The sequence below is a fragment of the Hippichthys cyanospilos genome, chromosome 14 (genome assembly GCF_059441005.1).
Source record: "Hippichthys cyanospilos isolate Australia breed blue-spotted pipefish chromosome 14, RoL_Hcya_1.0, whole genome shotgun sequence".
Classification (NCBI taxonomy): domain Eukaryota; kingdom Metazoa; phylum Chordata; class Actinopteri; order Syngnathiformes; family Syngnathidae; genus Hippichthys; species Hippichthys cyanospilos.
Genome location: NC_142382.1, coordinates 6,407,374 through 6,433,528, shown reverse-complemented (window position 1 = coordinate 6,433,528; position 26,155 = coordinate 6,407,374). Strand labels below are relative to the sequence as shown.

The window sequence follows — 26,155 nt, the reverse complement described above, 5'->3', positions numbered from 1 at the left end:
CCATGAAATCTTGGCCTCAGATTGCTTTTCTTAAGAGGAAGACGTGTATAAACGGTAGTTCCAACGGTGACGTCAGATCAGGATATTCCCATCAGGTTTGAAAATGGGCTTAGGTACAAAGTGAGTGCAATTTAAGGTACACCTTAAGCAAAATAGATATACAACATCTAACTAATGATCATTTTGTTCCTGCATACAGTAGTGGTACGTCTACTTAAAAAATACATTCGTTCCAGAAGTCATTTTGTAAAGTGAATTTGTTGTAAGTAGTGATGCTTTTTACATGTAAATAGACTAATCGATTCCAAGCCCCAAAACTACCCGAAACCCTTTATTAATATAGTTGATAAAATGAATGCAGTTCATTTGTTAGCCTTGAGAGGGCGCTGTTGTATTGGTCGTTTTATTTGTACGTTTTTATTTTACATTTCCGGGCATCATTTATAACTCCACAGGAGCAATAATATTAATATTTGGATAATAACGAGCATGTAAGTTTATTAAGGTCATGTGAAGTACTTCCTGTGTGTTATATTAATCAGCCTTCTCGCTAACGTGCTAACATCAGACGGGACTAGCAATTCAAGAGGAAGCGTTCATCGGTTTGTTTACATCGGCTCAAAGTGATATGCATTTGTTTTTAATTGAACATGTCCAATGTTAGCAATAGCAAATGTCAATTTTATGTTTGTATGTTCTGCAGTGTGAACTGTTGGTGGAAAGTGTGGGTGAAGATGAGAAGTACAAGACCACAGTAAACTTTAGCGCGAAGAATTCGTGTCACTCATTAGTGGACAAGCCGGAATATCAATAAAGTATAAAAATGCATCAAAAACTGGAACAAGAAAATATTAGAATTACCAGCTCCCTGCTGTTATGATGCAATACATTACAGCCGCGTTCAAGCTAGCGTTGGTGTCTCACGTCTTATTATCTTACACCAACAATTTTCGCCTTTCGTATCCTAATTTATTTATTTTTTGTAACAAGTGACAACAATTTACCGAAGAGGTGTTTCGCAAGCTGAATTTTTGATAACGAGACATTCATAAGTCGAGGTACCACTGTAACTTTATTAGCCACCCCGTTAACAACCGTTAGCGCCACTTTAACGACGCCCCCGTGATCTCCAGGAGTGGCGGCCGCGTGTCGCCACCGTCCCAGGGGAGCCCGGCTAATTACCGGCATCTTCTGTTCCTCGCTCGCCGTAGAGATAATCACACCGCCGCCAACATCTGCTTCGGAGCCCAAGTGGCCTAAGCCTGTCATGCCGCGTCTTCCCGTGTCAGGTTTGAACTTTGACCCCGCCGGCGGGCTCATTTGTTTACGCTGAGGGAAGGGAAAGGGTGAAGTGACACCGCAATGTAAAGATTGCTCAGCTTTTGAATATGGATGCCATGGAGCTCAAACTGCTTTGGGTCAGTTTGAACTGGAAGGTTTTAATTAGATGCCGGTGCAAAATTTTGAATCATATTTTGAATAAAATGCTAGCGTCAATTTGTGTTCTAAGTGGGTGGTTTCGTTTGCTGCGTTATGTTTGGGTTGTGACAGTTGTTTGATTATAAGCAGCTACTTTTTTCTCAAGCTTTAAACTTATATTCCATTTAGTTTTTTATTTTAACTGCCCACCAGGGGGCAATCTCCCGGAAAACAAAGAGAGAAAGAAGAAGATCATATTAAAATATTGAATTTAAATATCTGATTTACTCGGCACCAGGGGGTCTCTCTCCACTCGTGAATGCAAACGGGCATGTTACTGTTGTGTTGGTCACAATTTTAACAGAGTGTGTTGATGTCTGGTTGAAAATATGTTGGTGCTGCTTATTATGCTTATTTGTAAACGTGCAGGTATGTTTAACTTGTGTTGAAGATATGTAGTTGCTGGAACAGGGTGGTTCAATTTAATTTAAACAAAAAAAAAGGTATGCTAATCTACAACCTGTGGAACTAATGTTTTTATTTTTTTTATCATTTAGCCTTCTAGATGTATTTGTAAGTAAAGTATGTTCAAGCATATTTGAATACATCTTCAAACGTACTTGTATTTTGTATACTTATATATCTTCAAAGTATGTTTGCAAATGTGCTTAAACGAGTTTGCCAGGAAATAAACTTTGCGCCATATTGGCAGCTAACAGAACCATGTAAAAACAAACTAAAAAAAAACTTTGCGATCAACATGTCGCTGACGTGAAATGAGCTTTAAGTGCAAGCTAGCATATGACAGGTATGTTTTGGTCTTAGTTGACAGAGTGTGATGCTGAGTGCCCCCGCCGAGCTCTTAAAAGCACAATAGCGGACCCAAAGTGTCACAGCGCATAAATGTTGACGTGAGAGCCACAAACATAAAAAAAAAAAAAAAAAAAACCCTGACGGTGAAAAAATGCTTTCATGTGCTTTCACTGGAAATGACCGTGCTCGCAAACGACCGTGTTTGTGCCAGGTGTGGCACTTGACATCTGATGGATGAAAAGTGTGTTTAGACATCGTTTGAACCACTTAATGGACTTCCTCTTTACAGAGCGCAAATTAAAAAAAAAAAATAAAAGTAGAAGTTTGGCGGTGAACTAGTGTGTTCATTTTACCAAGAATGTTCAAAAGTGTACTTCATAGTATCGTACTTTTTTAGGTAAACTAGCAATGGACAAGCTAAAGCCCCGATAGTTTACGTCCAATCACTACTTCAATAAAGGAAGACTCATCATCAAACTTCCCAAGGTCGTTACAGCATCTAAAGAAAACTTAGCTTAGCATAGCTAGCATGCAATTATTTTTATCAACACATAATGAAAGTGAGTTGATTTTTACGTCATATTGTTTGTTGTTTGTTCTTGTTCTTGAGATTAAAAGCAAAAAAAGTGAAAGTTGAAACTTCTGAAGCTAACTTAGCTTAGCATAGCTTGGGTTCAATTTTTATCAACACGAAAGTGAGCCCATAGTGATGTGATTATAGTGGGAAATGTTATTATTGGATTATTATTATTATTATTTAAGTATGATTGTAAAAAATAAACAAAAACAATTAGATGTATTATTAATTATCATTGTATTGAATCAAATAGGCAAATTTGCAAACATCTGCTCACAGTTAAAAAAAAAAATCATTTTTGCTAACTTAATGACATGTAAAAGACCAAACTAGCATCCCCAAAAAATCAATTAAAAAATAAATAAAAAAATATATATATAATAAAATATGACAATAATACTGTATTTTTTTATTTTATATTTTTGTATTAACATATATGTATATATGTATGTAAATAAAAAATACAAAATAAATAAATTATATATATATATTTAAAAAATATAAATTTGATATCAATAAACATTTTTTAATCATCTTTTCTTATTACTGATTCATCAATTAATCTACAAAATAATCGACGGATGAACTGAGTATTAAAGTTCATTAAAAAGGTTGAACGACATATCTGGGCCACCACTAACCAGTAACCTTTCACTGATATGAAATCATTAATTTTATCTTTGGAATTGATGCATATCATTTATTAAGAAATGTCAATGCGTTATCATGAAAGTGCAGCCGTAAGGTTAAAAATGAATCTTATGCGCATGCAATCTAAAGCCCGCTCGGGTCAACTCTATCGACCGCGTGTAACCTCGATGCATTTAAAGGGCAAGCGTGACCGAATTAACGTAGCCCGTTACTTGATTAGCGAGCGCGGGCCGCAGTCCTAGCTGTATCAATTCCACTGTTAGCTCTCGTCAAATCTAATCGGGCGTTGTCATATCCTGCCGTTGGGCCCCGTCTAAACTTGTTTGTCAACGTTTTGTCTCGGCTAATCAGGATGAATCCGTGCGAGCGTTAGCCCTTGATCCGGAGAGGGTGACGGCGATCAATAGGGAAATTGATCAATAAGTGATATCGAATGTGTTCGGGGAGGTCAGCTGGTCTCGGCTAATCACTTTAGGTCGCCCGCGGGCAAGGAAATGGCGGATAAGTGAAGATTAAGTAGCGGCGTGGCCTGCAGGGAGCGTCAATGTCAGGAGAGATTTAACGAGGTTCAGTTGTATTTAACTTTTATGCATCAAATTGTCAAAATCTATTTAGCAAGAACATCTTGTAATTTTGTGATTTTGAGCACAAGAAACTTTTTCACATAAAAACTCTTGAAATAATGCTGTGTGATATATTACATTATTTTCTTCACTCTTATTGAATTGGAAATGAACTCAATCTCAGAGGCTTTCTCCCTTGCCGCTAATGCATATGTATGCAAAAACGGTTTGTGTAAAAAAAAAAAAAAATGGTGGCACAAACATGTTTCCGAGTAGAGCTCCGAGGTGAATATTTTCAGTCTACATGGTTTTAAAGTTGACTGACCGGAGGTGGTCAACTTTCCTACCCCAGTCTTGGTTGATTGCTTCTAAAAGAAAATACAAACTAAATAAAAGCAAATAGTAGAGTAGCTAAACACCTAAAACTAATTTAAGAGCGGTCGGGCCACTCAAGGAGCCAGAATGATAAATCACTTCCAGCAAATAATGGAAAGGACGCAAGTTTACCCACACCTGACCAGCTCCGGTACCCGCGGCCCCGCCCCCTCGCCGGCTCGGACACGGAGGATTTAGCGGGTGACCCTGGGCTGCTCGCTGGGTCCCCCGCCCGCCGCCTGGACTCATTCAGCCGTAAAATGAGGCGCAGGCCGGACCGGGCCGGTAATGAGAAGTGGCATTTTGTGCAGGGTAACCTCAGGAAAATGGCTTCTATAAATACCTTCTATAAATAAAAGTGTACCTTGGCCCAAGACGGCGTGCGAGGGGGCTTTCTGTGGAAAGGTCACCCCCCCCCCCTTGTTTTTCCCTTCTCACCTGCCGCTATCTTTCCTCATAGTTTATAAGGCACATATAAGGTGTTTTAACTGCATCAATACACTGTGTTATCATTCACATGATGTGACCTTCACCGTAGCTTTCGCGTACGTCTTGTGATTCCACATGTGCATGTGACCTTGGTCAGGCATCCCAACACACAAGGCCAGTGTGTGTCCTTCCGACTCAAACACACACAGGCACAATAGGAGCTGATTTTTTTTTTTTTTTAGGGGGGGGTTGTCATGACAATATGGTAATTATAGTTTTTGTCAAACTCCTACCATTAAAACATCATTGAATTATTTTTTTTTCATAGTTTTAGTTTGACTGAAGCCATGTAAAAATTGATATTTTTTCTCATTACAATTTAATTCTCCAGATGTTTAGAAAAATCATGGAAAAAAATCATTAAGTTATAACTTTTTCAGTGAAAGTGTTATAGATTTATGTATTTTTTTTTGTAAATCTAACCACTTTCTCCTCAGAAAATCTGTCTCACATTACACCTAATATTCAACTGAAGATGCAAATTCATTTCCTATATGACAACATCTAATGTTGTTACTTCTTTTAGAGGAATACAGAGTTTTTAATTTAAAACTAAATACATATTATTTTTAATATTGGGAATTTACTGTGGTATGATAGTACTACAGTATTCGTCTTTTTTATATTTTCTTTTTCACACGCAAAAACAAACACTGATATACCTATACATATTCAGAATCATATTCAGCAATATCTGAAATTTAATATTACAGACAAAGTACAGTTAGAGACGTAGCTGTTGTGAAAGTGCCATATAAAAAAAAGATTAAAACATATTTCAAGTTGAAAAAGAATAATGAACATGTTAATAATTTATATATGAATGTTACCAATTGCGATACATAGAAAAAAATTGAGCATAACGCTAGTATTTTTAGTATAAAAATAGTCAAAAAATTAGCAGAATTTTGACTTGACTTATTTGTACTGATACATGTCATAGTAATAGTAAAAGCTTTTAGTAGTTCCATTAAAATTAATATTGAATCTAGTAAATCACAACAACTTTCTCATTAAATTGGAACGCTAATGTTGCAAAAAAATATGACTTTTTTCCTCAAAAATTGTGATGAAAACACAAAGATTGCACCAATTAGTAGCCTACCCGCACTGATTGACCATGTACACAAGAGGCCAATTTGTCCTTTAATGTCCTTTTATATACTTGCTGCATATGAATGCTGACCATTAAAAGACGAAAATTCCAATTTGTGCCTGGTAGTTTTTGAAGCCAGCACAGTTGATAGCTCAACTGTCATGGCGCTGAAAAACAAGTTTGCAGTTAATGATCTTTTCCCCGTCAGCCGTTTCTAGCAACACGCATACACGCCCGGTGCTGCATGTCTGGCGTTGAATCTGAGAGGTCTGCCAGGTGAGACACCATTAGGCCCGGTCCTGACAGGCTGCATGTAATGACGCTCGCCCACATTCATCCCTTCACTTTTTTTTTTTTTTTCCCCTGGGAGGAGCCGTGCTAATCCAAACCTCGGACCGACCTAACAATGCCAATTACTGCCACACCAAGGACGCTTTGTTCCACTTTGTCATGGAAGAAGAAGTCATTAAATGTACAGTAAGTGCGGATTAACAAGTGATGGCATAACAAGGGAAAATTGGCATGCGGGCGTCGTGTGTTTCCGTCTCTTGTTGTGAAGTCATGCGGTGAGAGCGAGTTGACAGGTGGAGAGCAGGAAGTGAAGGAGATTAAGAAAATAACTACTTGGTGTTGACGCCAACTAAAATGAGGCCTTCGCGGAGCATGCTTGCAGGAACAAGTGGGGCGTCGTCGTTGGCTTCGAGACATGATGGAGATAACGTCATTGTCTTACGTCAGGTTCAGCTAATAGATATTTGTGAGAAACTATAAACAAAGGAGAAGTAAAGGCATTCGTTTCTGCTCATGCATGAGGAGAACGGAGAAGGACTGCACAAACAAAACTATATTGAACCTTCACACAGCAAAGCATTTCTTCATTGCAAGCAGTTATATTGATTGTCGCAAATGTATAATCACTATATTTAAAATTATTCCATTATTAGGAAGTCATACAAAAATTGTAAAAGGTAGTAAGACAATTTTTTAAAAAAAAGGAAGAGATTTTTGGTGAGTAGTGGCTATGACTGCAATCTACAGTACAATCCAACTCTGTGTACATAAATGGAACCAAGTATTGACTATAACAGCAATCTTCTACACCAGTGGTTCTCAAACGGGGAACTTGAAGGAACTTCAGCGGGTACTCGAGATTTCAAATAAAACAAACAAACAGAAAAGAAAAAATCACAAATAAATATTTGTCCACAGAAAAATATTCAACTTTTGGGATCATAATAGAGAAATGTTCACAAAATTTAATCATTAACTTGACAGGTAACGTGAGGTGGCATATGACAAGTTTACAATAATGAAACTGAACAACCTAGTGAACATAAAATTTGTTTTATGAACATTTCCTGATACAATTCATTCATTCAATAATTATTTTTGAAGGATTTTTGCATGCTTGTTTGTTTTACTTAAAATCTCAAGTTTCTTCAAGTACCTCCATTTGAGAACCACTGAGATATATATATATATATATATATATATATATATATATATATATATATATATATATATATATATATATATATATATATATTTAAAATAATCCAACAATATAACATAATGGTATAATATTGAAATCGTTTCAAACTAGTCGAGCCTCAACACAAAAATCAAATGGCATCATCAAGCCTCTATGTAGAAAATGGCTTCCGTGCTCCCATGATGCATTGCGCCGGGAAAGCATCACGTGATCATTTACCTTTCTCCAAAAGCCCCGTCCCGTTTCCCGACATCCCCGTGTTTTGGCGTTGGAGGTCTGTCCCTCAGGGCTGTTTTGCTCTGCCTTCCCGCCTGTCTGACATCATAGACGGCGGCGTCTCCAGATCCGCCGGCGCTGCGACGAGACGACGTGACAGGCTTAATTTACAGTGTCAGGGCCTTTCAAAAGGCAACCCCCCCCCCCCCCCCCCCCGCCCCAGCCCCACCCCCCACCTTTCTGACAGCCATCCCCGCATTTATAAATTAGCAGAAACATTAACCTTTCCGCTGATTGTAACGCATTCCGAGGGAGGCAAATTAACTTCCGTTTGTTCATGTCAGCGTTTTGAAGCCAGGGGATGGAGGAGATGATGTGGTGTTTGCATGATGACTTTGACATTGTCTGCGAGGTGCGCGGCAGGTTAAGCGTCCTATAATTGAAGTCGTCCTCTCGACGCAATTTCTTGACAAAACATGGAATAAAGTGTCCTCACCGTTTTCGCCTCCTGACGTGACAGCGCATGTCAAATATCTATACGTCCGCATGACAAATTTTTGTGATGATTTTAAAAGCTTAAATGCCATTGATATTAAATGGTTAGGGTTATTGTTTAACTTCAAATGATTAAAAGCCTCAAATGTCATCGTCTCAACAGGAGTTATTCTCATTTGTGTAGTACTATACTTGGAAATAATCTTTTGTGCTTAATCCAAATATGACATTTGAGTTCATCAGTGACTGAATCGATTGGTTTCAAAATAATTGGTGGGTACTCCATCCATCCCTCTTTTGTAATATTGTTCAATTGCTGTGATCGCCTCAATAAAAAATACAAAATAAACAATAATCATTGGTAAATAATCACAAAAGGAGAAAAAAAATGGTTTGTGATACACTATGATGTAAAATAATATATTATCCGGTTAGTCGATAAATTGATAATCAAAGGACGGCCCTAAATATATATATATATATATATATATATATATATATATATATATATATATATATATATATATATATATATATATATATATATATATATATATATATATATATATATATATATATATATATGTGTGTGTTTGTGTGTGTGTGTACTAGCCATTTCCGGGTTGTGTGGCCCTTCAAAACAAAAGTTCTTTACAAAATAAAATGCAAGAACAAAGTTCATCCGGGGGCACAAAAATAGTACAGTACGCAACAGTGCAGTACATATTGATCATTATTTATTTTATACATAGAAATATATATATATATATATATATATATATATATATATATATATATATATATATATATATATATATATATATATATATATATATATATATATATATATATATATATATATGTCTGTCTCCCAAGTAATTTTGAAAATACTTTTATTTTTTTTCCGTAGAGCCATCAAGCAAAAATTTGAAGCTCAACTATGTAAATCCACATTTTTGTCTATCTTTGCACCAAGTTTGGTTGCAGTTAGAACGTAAATAGAATTGCGTAAAAAGAGTTCCACACTATAGAATTTCAATGAATGTTTTTGATTCAGTCTCTGTAGTATTGTATTACGAGGACCGAAAAAGACAAGACGCATTCGGTCGAAGCATGTATTTTCACAAAATATTTTTTCGCGTCTCTTACTGCAAAGTGCGAATTTGTTCCTTTCAGTCGGGGTGAAAAGTCTGAAAATAGGACGTGAACAGCTTGTTGCCAAGCGTGTTTTGCGTCTATTAGGCTAATGAGAGGAAAGCACACAGATGGTGTTGTTTCGCAAACTCGCAGGCTGCGAATCAAAATGTCATCACCGCCATAATTAGTGAGAAAATAACACTAAAAGAAAAAAAAATAATAATAACACGCGCTCATCGCTCATTCTCGGAATCGAGTTTTCATTGTAGCGAGCCCAAATGGAAGTGACATTAAATAGCCTCTTGTTCTGCTTTAAAAAAAGAAAAAAAAAAAGTGTGTGTTTAGTGGTGAAACAATGGTACTTGGGTAGCATATGCTACATTTAAGCACTGTGAGGCAGCTGTGGAGCTTTTGTGGAGCATTTCTGGATGTGGGCCAGCTCCCAGAAGAAGAAAAAGAAGAAGAAATGATCCCAGCAAGCGCCAAAAAAAAAAAAAGCCACTTTTCAGTGCAGCCTCTTCCAGATGCAAGCCATGATGATGATGATTTTAGTACAGTGAGAATTAAACAGGTTTCATTGTGCTGCTACCACTTGTATCAACAACTTTGGCCACCAGGGGGCGTGCTTACACGATAAACACAATCAATAGCGAAGAAGGCGGTCTCTTGGAGGAGGTTAGTAATTTTTGCAAAGGATAAAGAATATATACTTAAGGATTTTTTTTTATATACATGCTATCTTTTAGTGCATTATTATTACTATTTTATATTTATTTTGGTAAAAAGGCCAACACTTCGTATTTTGGAAAAAATCTACACCATTGGTCAGTCCATATGTGTGGTTGTTTTTTTTAATTCATATTATTATATTATTATAATTAACTAATTAAACGATCCAGAGTAATTTATTGAACATGACTTGTTTTCTTATGCGATGACTTGCTAATGGACGAAAATGTTTTGGAAATATAAGGATTCTACCAAGCGATATATAAATATGAATCAATCAAAACACTTAAAAACCATGTGTAATACTTTCATATATTTTTGATCTATCATGATATACGACGGAGATTTCCTTATACATTTTCATATATTTTAAATAATCTAAATACTTAGATTTAAACCTATCTAGAAATCGTTCAAATTTAAAAATAATTTTTAAAAAAGGTATCTTGATGAAAAATGAGATGAAACGAGAGATGTGGAAATAACATTGCGTGATTATTATCTTTTTTTTTTTGGAAGATGACAGCACTCAAAACAAACTTAATTGCGAATCGTGAATGGATTTAGTGCATAAGGTGAAGAGGAGAAGTTCAATCAGGCATGTTACAATTGTGTTTGTGCACAATTCTAACAATCCAATCCAATCTTTAGCATTAAATACACTTTAAGGAATCTTTTTTGACCGCATTTTTGTTTTGCTTAGTGTTGCTTATTTTACAGTTGCATTTAGTCTCTCAGGAGGAAAATCAAGCTACACGAGTTCCGACCATGACTTTATGACTTTAAACCACAGAAAGTGTCTTTCAATCAAATGATCAAAAAGTCTCCGGTAGCCCAAGGGGAGAGTGTCGCCATTGTTCACTTGGCGGAACACATTCAGAGTCCGCGACTCAATAACAACGAAGCCCAAAGGTAAGGAGATCCCTTTTGTCAGACAGTCTTCATTTCTGCCAGGTGAGCCTTCCAAACGGTTACAACGGGGTGCGATGTTTTCAATAAGCGCATGATGCCTCGGGCCAGGATTAAACCGAATCTGTACCCGGCGCCGGAATCTCCGATTACAAATCTGGAAGATGCCGAAGGCTGCTTTAACACATTTTAAGTCATCGCTGTCATTCCAGGGTAATTCCTTCTCACAATACACACACACACACACACACACACACACACACACATATACATATATATATATATATATATATATATATATATATATATATATATATATATATATACACACAGTATATATATATATATATATATATATATATATATACAGTATATATATATATATATATATATATATATATATATATATATATATATATATATATATATTTTTTTTTTTTTTTTTTTTTTTTTTTTTTTTTGCAGTGCACTTTTGTGAATTATTTATTTGAGAATCAATTTTCTTATTTAGTGGAGCATTTAATTTTTTTTTTTTTTTTAGATTGCAGAGCTGATGCAGCAGTTATCAAACAATAATAATATTACATTATCTTTTAGGCACCAGATTTTTTTTCACTAAAATATTCAACTTTTGTAAGAGTAAAATAAAATAAAATATTCAACTTTTGTATGAGTAAAATAAAATAAACTTTTCTTTCAAATTATTGTTTGTTTTTTAACGTGACACATTTTATTCACGAAAACATTCTGTTTTTGTAAGACTATTTCAAAATGTAAAGATACAATAAAGAGATGCTTAATGCAATTTTGCTATGTCGGTGCTCAAAGAATCATTATTATTATTGTTATTACAGTTATGAACAGTTTAACTGCATTTGAAAGTGTCATAAGCCGTCTTCTTTTGTCAAGCTCATTGGAACGCACCCAGAAGCATAAACTGTAGAATAACGTCAAAATAAAAGCGTGATATGGCTATTGCTTTGCCGTCCATGTATTACTTGGTGGGTTTATTTTGAAGTTGGCTAACGTAGCGCATGAATTGCTTCTCCTACTCTTCCTTCTGGTCCTCCGACAGCAGACTGAACCATGGCGATTGTTCTGTACGAATCACCAAATTAAGCCTAAAATCTGCCACTTTTTAACCCCAATCAACTGCCGTTCAAAATCCATTCGGCCCGTGGGTTGGTGCTTGATTCTCAGATTCGAGTTTCAATGTCTTCACATGTGGCGCAAAGTCCAAAATTTACATAGCAAACAGAGGCGCAAACTTGCTTATTTTGACCCTCGCAGCAGAGAACTAACGGACTCTACATGTTAAAGCTAAACGTTAGCTTGCGTCGATGCTATTTATTTATTTTGTGTCAAACTGCATTGCTTGAGAGGTGACTAGTATCAAAACAGGGAATGTGTTTTTACGTGCAATATATTTTAAGTATTGACATTAAGTGAGATTCTCACACACACACACTCACACACGCACACACACGCACACACACTCAGTCACACAGTGTTGCTCTACTGTCTGGTCATGACAGCCGAGTTTTAATTGGCCAGGGTTGGCGCGGCACGGGCCGCTGTCATGATGCTGCCTGGCAGTTTGGAGGGGGGGGGGGGGGGGCTTGGGGGGCTGCGCCCACCCGCGCACCACGGGGCCTGTCAAACGGCCCGCGGTCTCCACGGGAACCCCCTCCCCGCCGCCGTGGGCATCCCGCCTCATTTAGGAGCGTGCAGACAAAGCGCCAATTAAGCGGGGCTTTAAACAATCAAACGGAGTTCCTCAGGGCCCCCCCCCCCATCCCCAGACTCTCTGCAGGGCCGCTAGGAATGGCTGACAGAGATGTGCACACATAAATCCGTGCCTGAGAGCACACGCGCACACAAACACACGCAGAGTGCTGTAAACAGAGCTGGATCGTGACTTCATCGGAAGATATTTAATAATATAATGATATCAGATCTTCTGTTTCTCTAATATATTTCTAGCAAGTACTTTGCGAGAAGTAGCATACAACCATACAGAAAGAATAGTTCAATTTAAGGTGATTGAATAGCCATGGGCAAAAAGTCTTATGCTTTGCTTTTGTAAACGTAAAAATGATGCTAAATGTTAAAAATTGCTAAATTCATCTTCCCTAGCTGGAAAAAAAAAATATATATATATTATTTTCTTAACAGTGGACCTCAGACAACTTTAAAATAAGGCCTCGTTTCCTCACGTGTTGTCATTATTTGTGTTATGTTGTCATTATTTAAAGGTTTATAAGAAGGGTGTCAAATTAAAGTTTCTGTCAGAGGGCTGGAATAACTGCGAAGGCAAATACATTTTCAAGTATGTCACACAGTTGAAATCAGAGGTCAAAGGAGAGATTGGGAACAAAAAAATGTTCCCCCCCCCCCCCCCCCCCCCAAAAGTTGAAACCAACTTGCAGGTTTGGTATTTTAGCCAGAAACCTGAAGACAAATCAGCATTTGGCAGGCGGCATAAAATGATGTGTCGGGCCGGATCTGGCCCCCAAGCCTTGAGTTTGACACCTGTTGTTTATAATTACCACCACATCATGGTAACTTTTTATTTTAACTGTCTATGGGGTTTTACAATATGTGTTAGCATTAAGCTAGCACAGTTGATTTATTGAATACATTTTATAAACGCAATACAAAAGGAAATGAAAAAAAAAACAAGAAAAAAAAAAAGCATCAACACTGGATACAGGAATTCAGTAGTTTACAAAAAAGTAGTAAGTTCAAGAACTTGTTTTTGCTCATTATATTATATTCATATATTAGGTAAATTAGGTACAGTAAAATTACACATAAAAAAACAAACATACATACTGTACTTCATAATTAAAATTTCTACAGAATCTCAAGTGTCATGCCTAATTCATATATTTAACCCTATGTGTGGTATTTTGAGCATTTTTGGGTCATTTCCTTCCACATCGTTCTGGCAGTATTTTAGCCAAGGGTCTGGCTACCCCTGACAGTGGTTGTGCCATGTTGAGATTTGACATGTCAAATTAATCGGGTGAAATTTCAGCTCCCTAGATTCTCCTCTCAATGCTTTCGCTTGATGCAATGCTCGAGGGATTGGATCAAATACCGCGTAAGGGTTATAAAACAGTCTTTTTAAATCTCTCATTGAAAACAGTAAATGATTCACATTTTTTCCGATCTATTCCATAATTATTCCATATTTTAACACCTTTGACAGAGACACAGATTTGATTTTTGTTGGTTCTTATCTTAGATCTTTTTAGATCATTTGTGCCCCTCACGCCATAAAAACCTCTTATTTCTTCTTCTCTTATTAATTTGTTTGGTTTCCTGATGTTGATTTTGACGGTAAACTCGGCGTGGCTAAACGAGATTTCAAAATAAACCTTGTTTTGCAGTCGGAAAGAGTCAAAAAGAAACTCATCACCAAGCGAGGGAGCAGCCCCAAAAAAGAGCCACGTCGTAAACGTATATTTCCGCCGCTCTCTCCCCTCCTCTCTTGCCATCTTGTGCTCCCGGCTTCCATATGGCCCTGCACCCTCCTGACAAGCCCGTGGCTAAAGTCCATCCATCATTCTGCCGAACGCGCGCACTTGTTATCAGCTCAGGCGGGCGCTGGGGAGAACCCAAACGAGAACCTGGGATGGGAATAACAGATTCCAGGCAAATTGCCCCGGCCTACCGCCTCCGACTATTTTGTCACACACCGGAGCGTCATTTGCTCGCTGGATGTTTTATTTTGGATTTTTTTTTTTTCTCCACCTCTAGTGATTGCAATGACAGATTGGAGAATCCGAAGGCGGAGATGGAAAAGTCAAGTGCTGGGACGACGATCCAGCTCGTCCTGGAGGGGGAGATAAAAGCATGCAGAAACAATCCGCACCAGAGAAGGGTGAGGAAAAAAAAAAAAAAAAAAAAAAAAGACAGACTGACTGGGCTACACCTCAGCTGGATACAGACGGAATATTAACACTCTTGCCTCACACTCGTAATCATAACAGTGCAAGTGGACGTGCGCGGTCCTGCTAAAGTACGTTTATAGAACGTCTCCGGTGATTTATTGGAAAAGGAAGAAGAAGAAACGTCCCCGAAACCACCAAAAAATATCACCTCGCTCTCGTACAGTAGAAAAATAAACATGGCTCTTAAAGCCAGATGCTGCCTGACTTCACCATGTTTAGTAATGCCAGGATAAGCACAGACAGTTGACATTTCCAAAAGAAAGTTCCAGGCAGTCATAGAACTTTAAAAAAAAAAAAAAAAAGTATATTCAAGAAGGCCTCATCATTATCTGGAGCTTGGAAATGCGTAAAATATACACATAGCAGTCGAGCCAAAAGGAATGAGTAGTAAATTCAATGTGAGTGATAACACACAAAAAATAATTCTATAAAGCAGGTCAGAATAAGCATTTTTTTTCTTCTATAATTTTCTAGTCATTTCTTAAGTAATCAAGTACGAAGAAACAGATATTCAATGACAACTACTGCTGGTCAAAAATAAGTTTCCGGTTTCCCTATCGTGTCTAGACCAAACCCATATATTCATGGGATAGTCTATTTATTTGGCCATTTTTGACAGTAAAGTATTTCATATTTGTCTAAAATAAATTTGATGACTTCATTATGTTTCATTTAGAATGATCAGCCTTTTTAAGTTGACTTACCCGACCTGGTCAACCTTTTCCAAAGCTCTAAATTTAATAACTATATATTTTTTTAGAAAGAGCTCTAAATTTAATAACTTTTTTTTAAAGAAGAGAATAAGTTTATATATATATATATATATATATATATATATATATATATATATATATATATATATATATATATATATATATATATATAATACTATTTGTTATAGTGGGTCTCTTTTTTCACCATGATATTTACAAGAAAATAAATAAATTAAAAAATGTATATGAAAGGTCAAAATTAGCTGGTTCTCCATAGTTTATTTCATGTGCACTTGGGGCATTTACTGATGGAATCAGTCGTCCTGAAAATATACGCTAAGAATATAATTTATTTTAAGATAAGGTCGCTTTATCTTCCTAGTATTGTAGTCACCACAAAAGCCACACAAAAGAATCAAACATCGTACAGGAATGAAAGTACTGTACAGTACACGCAACAAAGCACCGTCCAGGTCAAAATAATCCAGCTGTTTCCCCATCATTTTCTAGTTACTTCTAAAGCCATAAATTATTATAGAGACGGTCACGACGTAGTCACCTTTGCTTCAGGTTACAAAATAAGGGTGATGAGAAAAGACACATAAATGGATGGCGAGTGATAAAGACGCTTTATACTTCTTAAAAAGCGTAAAATGACACCAGTCTGCTTTTGAGGTGGTCTCATTGGTCTTCCTGGTGCCAGACTCCTTGAGGGCAGACACCGCACTCCTGTTGCCCTGACGCTCGCCCATAATGGTCAAGCGTAGAGTAACATTAAACCCCATTAACAATCATGATATTTATTTATGAGGCTGCTATGTATTGTTGCTCACACTTCCTTACTTACAGTGGACACGCGATGCTTGTCCGAGGCTTCCTGGGAGGAAGAGGAGCCCCGCTTCCTTGTAGGCTCGCTGATAGCATGAATTATTAAGTAGGTGTAAGGAAAACCTAATTAGACGCTCCCACCTTGTGGAACCCGCCAGGATACAGCATGGTGCATTGCTAGTGAAATGGTTCACATGTATATATATATATATATATATATATATATATATATATATATATATATATATATATATATATATACACATATATATATATATATATATATATATATATATTATTATTATTATTATTACATTATATATATTATTATTATATTATTATTTTTTTCATTAATTACTCATGACTAAATTTAATTCATTGTTCATATATGTGTTACCATTGAAAACATTCATATATAAAATATTTTACTCCTAACATGTTTACTAGTATTTTTGAAATTTATTTATTTATTTATTCTGTTTTTATAGCATGATCACAACAGCTACATCTCCAACTGTATTATGGCTGTAATTCATTTCAAATATTGTCATGATTTAAAAAAAAAAAAAAAAAAAACGTTTCCTATGTCACAGAATTTTTTTAATGTTTATTTTTTGTTATTTTTGGGCCATTTTTTAGTGATGAACATTCATGGTAAGGAACCACTCATTTTTATCAACAAATAGACTATAAGTGACCGAGCAACACAGATAGACAGACAATACAACGATATCCCCGGGCATATTGTCTTCGTCATCTGGGAAATATTCGTAATATTATTTAGTTTCGTATTTGGATATGTTTGTCAACATTATACTGCCCCTAGGTGGTTCAGGCACTACACAACCGCAATAATTTGTAGTGTACAAATTGTGTACGCGTGTTACTTTCTTGCGTTTTATAGAGTGTTTTTTTTCTTTAATCAATTACTCCATATTTTTTGTAAACATTTTATTGTGGAGGCGACAAGGGCTTAATTTCCATTCATTTGAATGGGGAAATGATTTGAGATGAAGTGTTTTGAACGTGGTACTACACTCTGAAGGGCTCCATGTAAATAGTCGCTCAGCCATTTTGTCACAAAAGAGACTGAGGCCACTGTTGTGGTCAGGGCTGTCTCTCACGTGTCATGTCGGATGATGTGGCAGGGGCGAGGGCGGGGGTGACGTGTCGGTTGTTTTGATGTACAGCGGGGGGGCTTTTTGTAACCTCTTAAAGGCTTGTGGGGGATGAGTTAAGAGGGGAGCGAGGGGAATGCTCAACCGCAGCGTTGAGGCTCTCGTCCATGGCCGAAATAGATCATTGGGTGACACCGTGTCAGTGGTACACACACATACAATGTGCTTCCTCCAAATTTTGAGCAAGTCACGTAAATCTAAAATAAACGCCAGGGGGCAATGTTTCCCACGTTTGCATGACAAAAGGCTCTGCTTTTCTCACCCTAATTTATTATTTACCAGTGTGAAATGGCATGGAGTTTCTCACCTGATTCCTATCATATAATGCAGTGCTAGCTGTCAGTTGAGACCCATTTTGAAAAATCCGAATAAATTCAGATTGAAACGACCGAAAAGGACATTTTGACCGCTAAATTATTAAAATTTGCTTAAAAGTAAATAATGTGCTTGGTGCTAGGTAGCCTTCATTTTTTTCACTGGTTTGCACTCAGCAAGTTAGCTGTGTTGCCCTGTGTGCCATTTTATTATTTACTTTATTGATTTACTTTAGTTTATTATTATTATTTGTAAGTATCAAGCCTTGAAGCCTTGTTTATATACCGCTTGTTTGAAAAACTTGTTTGACCAAACATGATGAATAATCGTGATGAATAATCGTGATTTCAATATTGACCAAAATAATCGTAATTATTTGATTTGGCCATTGTGCAGCCTTTATCCCAGTGAGATCCAAAAACTACAGTTGTGATGCAAAATTCCATTTTCTCCATTTTTCCAGGAATGAAATGCACTACTTGAATGTTCAAAATATTTTTAGTCACAAAACTAGCAAAACAAAAACTTTAAACGCAGTTCATTTTTTAATGTGCGATTTTGTCCGAGTAAATATTGAAGAGAGTCTTGGGAACCCGAGTCGAGCAGGTGGTCTTCCTCAGCCGTCATCTGGATGATGCCGAGATAACCTTCTCGATTTTACAAGCCCCAACTTTGTTTAGACAACCCTTCCAAAAGCCAAAAGGAACTCCTTGCAGCTGTCACTCCAAATGTACTTTGGGAAAATGAAAAAAATCAAGGCAAATTTCCCCAAAACCGCGCATGGGAATACTGTCAGAGACTTGAGTAAATAAACAAATAATGATACAGTTTTGCATAGCAAAAAAAAAAGGGGGGCATCATGGACATTTGTGGCTCTGCATACGGATGAGCTTCCCGATTTTAAATAAAAAAATCAGAGCATTCACACATTGGCAATATGAAGGGACAAACAGTTGGCTTGTGGGACTGCACGATTACATAAACAAAGCTTAAAAGCTTGATACTTACAAATAATAATAATCAACTAAATGAATGAATAGTAAAACAAATTCACAAGGCATGGCAAAAACTTGGCACACAGGGCAACACACCAAGCTTACTTGCTGAATGCAACCCAATGAAATAAAATGAAGCCTGCTTAGAATCAAGCACATTGTTAATTTTTAAGCAAATTTGAATCAATTAGCAGTCAACCTGGCATTTTAGGTAATTTCAAACCAAATGTATTAAATTTTTTTGCCAATCGGATTCTTCAAAATGGGTCAAAATTTACAGCTAGCACTGCAGGTGAGAAACTCCATGCCATTTCACACGGGTAAATAATATATGAGGGTGAGAAAAGCAGAAGGATTTGTCATGCAAACATGTGGGAAACATTGCCTCCTGGTGGTAGGATGACAAAGTGCTTGATTTGACACGTAGTCAGCCGGCTTTTTAAATGTCAGTATCACCAAGGATCAGCTAAATTAATCGTGGCTGCCAATATTGTGACTGAGATTAAAATTCGATTAATTGTGCAGACCTATTAGCTAGTATGGTAAGTTTTTCTTATTCATTATTTTGCCTGAATACAGTGCAGCCATTCACTCAAAACCTCGGTCACCATTTCCAATAATTACCCAGATTGTAATTTGTGCAGTATCATGTCATATTTACAATCGGCTAAAGTGGGAAAGTAGGTCGCTGCCGTCGAGGATACACCTGAGTTCAAACGCTTTTCGCGTGTTTGTTTTGAACCTTCTTCCCGCCGCCCCGGACGGTAATCGAGCCCGACCGCATTACGGCCATATCCGCTAAGTGAAATATGTGTTTCGTCAGCGCGCCTCATTCATTATGTATCCCTTTGCGCACATCTGAAGCAAACCTGCAAAGAAAAAAAAAAAAAAAACAAAGCTGTTTATGGCCTTGTGGCTTGGAAGCGCGCCGGCTGATGTCATCCGGCGGAATGCCGTTAACCCCTCGGAAAATGAACGGGAGGTAGATATGACGAAAGGGCCCATCGCGGATTGGGTTGCCATCCCAGGAAAAAAGCGGGCCGGTTCAAAGCAGATAGCATGTGCTTCTTTCCCCTCGCGCTGTGAGTCATTAGGAACGCTGATGTAAAGCCGCGACGATAGCGCCGTAACATAGCCGCCGATGACTTCCAGATGTGCTAATGCCTTTTCTCCAGCTATGCAAACAGTTGAGATCCCCGGGAGTTCTATCGTCATCACTGAGTAGAAAAGAAGTAAAACAATAATAATAATAATAATAATAATAATAGTGTAGATCATGATTCACTGGCCCTTCATTTTATTTCCCTTTATCAAAAACTACAAAACATAATACTTATGTTGAAAAATATAAAACCGCACCAATAGTGCTTTAAATAAATAGTAAAAGTAAACTAAATTAAAACCGCAGCTTGCTTTTAATGCCAAAATAAACAAATATAAATGTCTTATGAAAATAAGGTAGCTTAATGCTAACACATAATGGGATACCCATTGATATGCTAGAAAAACTAGCATCAATATTGTGGTAAAAACACCTTTTAACAAATACAATTTGAACACAACTGGTAGCAACACACAGGCATACTTTATATTCTTTATCCATTTGGGGGAAAAAAAAGGCTAATATTGCAGCTTATTCGCAAAAGTCGTCAAATTTATGTGCGGTATGTGAAGAGTTAGTGTGTATCGCAACATGAACTGTGAAAACTGTGTAAAAATACAAGTCAAAAGTATCACCAGAAAAAATGCATTTAAATTGCAGTAACAATATTTTAGAAATGTATCATCAAGAATATTAAATTTATGATTCTTACTATGATTATTTGATATTTTTCAAAATAGTCGTTACTACCCTTTTATTAATGGGAAAAGTGACGCATAGCACAAATAGATAAATACCGCTTACTTATAACTGACTTGATAATGGTAAAAATGTGTATTGTTTTTTTAATACTTAATACAATTGTGCAACACATGACCATATATTTACGTAAAATAAATATGACGATGTTTGTAATACAGATTTAATTCAATCAGAGCCTTTGTCCTTTCTTTTCATAGATAAGAAATGACCTTGAAAAATAATTAGGAACCGTATATCAGATTGCAATTTCAATATGAAGTCATTCACCACCAGTGATGGCTATCGACGTCATAGATCCGATTTTAGTAGGTGAATAAATTAAGTTACTCGCAGCCACTGACAGCTATAAATATCAAAAATATGTTGTAATAGGTTAGCAGTGAATGAGTTAAGGGGAAAAACCAAGTCGATGAAAAACTTGAATCTATTTGTATTTATTGCAATACATAAGTGATTTTTTCATCATTCAAAAAAATACATTGCAATTTTTTTTTTTGGTAGGCTCTTCAGGAAGGCTTGAATGTATTAATGGCATTTCCATTCGTTTCAACGGGGACCAATAATTTGATCGTTTTCAAAGCCGCAACTGCTATTGTTTAAAAAACAGATGGCGTGAAAGAAGTAATAAGCATATCAGTGTAATATGTTTGGACCCTTGTGTTTGGAATTCCCAATAAACGTGTTGTGAGTGCAGCCCGGAGGGGAACGCCGGAGTAAAGTGGCGTGTGTATGCGGTGAACGTCGGGGGGGGGGGGGGGGGTCAAGGGGCGTGGAAGAGAGGCTCATCAATCACCTGGAGGTGACACACAATGAAATCTGACCGCGGCCCGAGATGTTTTAATACAGCATCCATTAGAGCCCTCAAATAAATTGCAATTTGGAAAACAGAACATAACAGCGGCCAAGTTTTCCTCATCCATCTTGCTGCCGTGTCATGTAATGTAATTGCGTTGTTAATTTATCCAACAAGTTCCTCGCTTGGCCATTTCATCCGCATTGCTTAATTTCCCTACAGAGTACCTTCTCTCCCTTTGGCTCCTTCCCTCGCTCCTCATCCTCCCTGCGAGGCAGAGTAATGTTTCTGCTTAGCGTGGCATTAGTCGAAGGGCTAATCAAAGCGGCCGGGATCCGTGACACTTTATCAATGGGGCCGACCGGCCGAGCCGATTGGATCGGGAGGCCTCGGCCGCCCGCTGACAGTCGGGATGGCTGACGGATTACGTCCATGCTATTGACGGAGTTCGGGGCGATTGCGACGCGAGTACGCGGGAGGCAGAAGCCTGTGCCTGGAACGATAAGGGCCGGGCAAACAACCCCAACGTGAGGCTGTTTGCGCTGGAATTTGGTGCGAAAATGTGCAAGAGACAAGACTTAGCGCCAGTATATTTTTTAAAGGGAAAAGACATGCATATTTTGTGAAAAACAAACAGAAAAGACCAAATTTCACATTTGAACTTTATGATGTATGGCCAAATTTTGTATTTTTTTGAATAATTAACTTTTTTTTTAAGTTAAATTTAATTTGTGAGCTTTTAGACAACGTTCTCCCTTCCCATATTTTTTCCCCTTCCCCTTTTTTATTTTCCAATGAGAAAAGTGACACCACACCCACAGAAGACACATTTGACTCGGTCTGGTGCGTTCAATAGTGATCAGGAGCAACTGCAATCGTGTCAAGAAGACAGCATCAAAGTGTGCAGTTTTGATTTCAGTCTATCAACTCTTTCAGTGACAAGCGTTATCGGAAAAGGAAACCTCTAGAGGGCAAGTATAGTTAGCATTTTCACTTATCTTTCAAGGCCAACAAAATATCGTAAATATGGGTGGTATCATATGAAAGATTGACTTCCATTCCATACTTTGAATTGCATGCGGGTAATATCTGTGTCGTAAGCGTGGAAACACTACCATCTAATGGGCACAGTTATCACGACAGTCCTCAATTGGTTAAATTACCTCTTATTAGGTAAGCATTTGTCAAGGGTGTCAGCTACCCTCCATTAAAAAAAAACAAACACATTTGACAAGAATTTATTTTTTGATCATTGTTATTACTATTTTAAAAGATGAGAATTCACGTCCATGGCGCGGAAAGAGCTAAACTGCCTCTGACAAGTAATCAGACTCCTCTCGGGACACTTTGGCGTTGCTAGCTAGCAATTAATTTATGCTAGATGCTAAACACCGTAAAATGTCAACGTAGTTAGCCATTGTTTTAGCGTCCAGAATTAGCAATGATTTGTTGTTTACATTGGGAGTCGTGACTCACCCGAGTTTGTGTGTGTGTCGTTCGTGTCCACACATTATTTAGTAAAGTAAGGTTTTTGAATTGTTGGCTTCCGTTGCTTTCATTGTATAGCCAGTATACCACGAAATTGGGAGGGCTGCTCCGATTGGTGCACATTAAATGATACAGTAAGAACAAAAAATAGAATATATATTTCTTTAGATAATCAGCCAGTTAATTGGTTCTCAGTGTTTTGTTCAGCCATATATCAGAATTAGGCATCAAATCCAGTTGGGACACACAACCGCAGAACATGTTTTGCAAAAAATGTACACAACTCTGCCCTGATTGATGAGGCTAAATTATTAACCTGATAAAACTATAATAGAAAGATGAATAGAATATAATCTGGTTAATGAGCTTAGTCATAAATCAATGTACATAACTTTCCTATTGGAATCATGAAGATTGATGTAAATATATGTACTGGTAACTCAATTTGTTGAGTTGCTGAAAGAGTAAAATAGAAAAGCGTTATTTATATGAGACATATTTTCTATTCAGACATTAGTTAAAAAATGTGCCTATGATTGGAAAAATTGCTGTCAAATTCATCACAAGGCAGGTTGTTATGTGTTCTGTACTGAATACTCGTAAAAAAAAAAAAAAAAAAAAAAAGTGGAGCCAGGAAATCTTATAACTTCTTAACAAACGAGTTGAATAAGTACAGAGAAAGTAACTTTAAAGCTCAGACCTCACACAGACGGATTTATCTTGCTGCTTTTCCGAGGAATTATCTGACGCCACGATGCAGATTTGCCGGAGATGAATGTCAACGACTGGCTTTGAAATCCTCTTCTTTACCTCCGTGTGTTGATCTCGCGCATCTGTAAAGTGTAAAAGGCAATCATAGATTCATTTTTTTCCCCATTTCTAAAAGGATATACCACATCCCATCACTATATCTTATTTCCCGTGTCTTTCACGACACTCAGAAAAAAAAAAAACATTATTTCCTGGTGTGCAAAGAACACAAGACAACAAAAGTAGCATTGAATATAGCATTTTTGTACAAATATTTGTTTGGACTATTTACTTTCTCAATTATAAATGAGATCAAAGGAAAGGCCAGGATGTCCTCAACTGAGCACACCGGGAATTAGTATGAGGACAAGTGAAATAGACCAAAAACAAATGTTGAATAAAAAAAATATTTCCTTGGTTTCTTCGATCTAAAATGGTTTGTCAAATAAATAAATAAATTGCAAAAAAAAGCAATATAGTACTCAATTACATTTTACAATTATGTACTAAAGTGGTCATTTACTTTATACATTAATAATAATAATCACTAGGTACTTTAGTATATAGTTATGTAGTAAGAAAGAAAAGTGGTAATTATTTATCAGTAAGTAATCAATTACTTTAGGTAGTTGCATGACAGCGCTGCTGTACCTAAATTAATTGAGGTTATTAGGTAATTATTTACGAAAGTAATCAATAACTTTAAGCATAAGAGTAATCAATTCATCTTATCAATTACTTTAGGTGATTTGTTCCTGTAGTAGAAATGATTTTTTTAGCACTCGAGTACCTAAAATAATCAATATATGAAAGTATTCATTACTTCAAATACTTCAGTAGATCTCAAGATTTTTTTAGTACCTATAGCACTTGCTTATTTTTGTACTTGAGTACTTAGAGAGAATAATACATTAAATATATCAATTACTTTAAGTCGTTCACCGAGATATGACTTGAAACTGCTTCGATACAACTGAACCCAAAAACCGATCAGCTTCAGTTTTTCAGCCCTCTCGATCTGAATCTTCAATAAAATCAGTCGGGTCATAATGATCCCAACCTTGACTATAAATAACTCAATCGGCTGATAATCAAATCTTTCACTCTACTCATAGAAGTGAGGAAAATGACTTCTGAGGAGGAAGAATCATGAGGGGGTGGTCTTCAGACCAAGAAGCCCAGCTAAGGACCACAAGTTAAGGGCAAACAAGCACTTGCGCGTCAGTCGTCATCCTGACAGGTGAATTGAAATGTTGACAGGATTGAAATCTAACTTCACCTCATACGTCTAAGCCCGAGGGCACCCAAGGTGAAAAGGTGAGGAGATGAATTAGTAACAATGTTGCTTTCCTGTCAACACATGGAAAAATTAGATCCGGCACAAGAGCTGCATGCAAAAGTTCCTATCACTTCTTCAAATAAGTAACTTACTGTAATTTGTTGAATACGTCAAGTTTTTAATTCCCCCAAGTTTCAACTCCCATATGTGGTGGGTTGACTTTTAATCACGTAACTCAAAACCAGAAGAATTTCTTTTTTTGAACACCATTCATTTCATTGTGAAATAAGTCATATCATGGTTATATAGACTTGCTTACCTCTAACGTTGCAAAGACGCACTTTTGTTTGCTTGTTTATGGTTGAAAACAAGGCTGTGCGGTTCATTTTTTCAGCCAACTTTAATGTACGGTAAAGAAAATTATATCTAAAATTATATCTACAGCCAGCAATTTTTCACAACAGGGGACTTTTCACAATACCAAATCTATGTCACGGACGTAAACATAAAAAACGTGTTGTGCAATCCGACTGATGTTAAAAACAAAAGCAACATTTAAAAACAAAGAAAAAAGAAATTCATTGCCAAATCTACAATAAGCATTCATGTTCATATATTTATCAATATCTTGCATAACGTATTTCACTTTTACTTTTAACCTGTCTTCAAGTGTTGGCTTGCTTTAAGATAACCACGTTATTTCGGCAATCACGAACTTCCGTGCTGAGTCCGCACAGAACAGATTCTGCGCAGTAAGAGTATCTTCCAGATTTTTTTTTTTTTTACAAAGGAACAACATGGCGGACGAGCTATTGCTCAAGGAAGTTCACTGGTAAAAACACCTTCATGATTCGTCTGAAAAAGAACATCGTGAACTAAATACCATAAACAACCCCTTGACGAGCACCACGTTGGGGAGAAATGAAGAGAGGAATGTGTTAGATCGTTTAAATCGATGGATTCTCTACCTCTGTTATAGAGCAGTGTTGTTTGTATGCTGTAGACTCAATATACTGCCACCTATAGTATGGG

General features: G+C 36.9%; 1 long non-coding RNA gene across 1 annotated transcript; it reads right to left on the bottom strand.

The window, feature by feature from the left end:
- Positions 1 to 7,694: 7,694 nt before the first annotated feature.
- LOC148412698 (uncharacterized) lies at positions 7,695 to 26,083 on the bottom strand. The gene is made up of 3 exons (XR_015867705.1): positions 26,007 to 26,083; positions 23,795 to 23,927; positions 7,695 to 7,829 (listed from the first exon to the last, which is right to left on the bottom strand). It is a non-coding gene; the product is annotated as an uncharacterized LOC148412698 (long non-coding RNA).
- Positions 26,084 to 26,155: the final 72 nt, after the last annotated feature.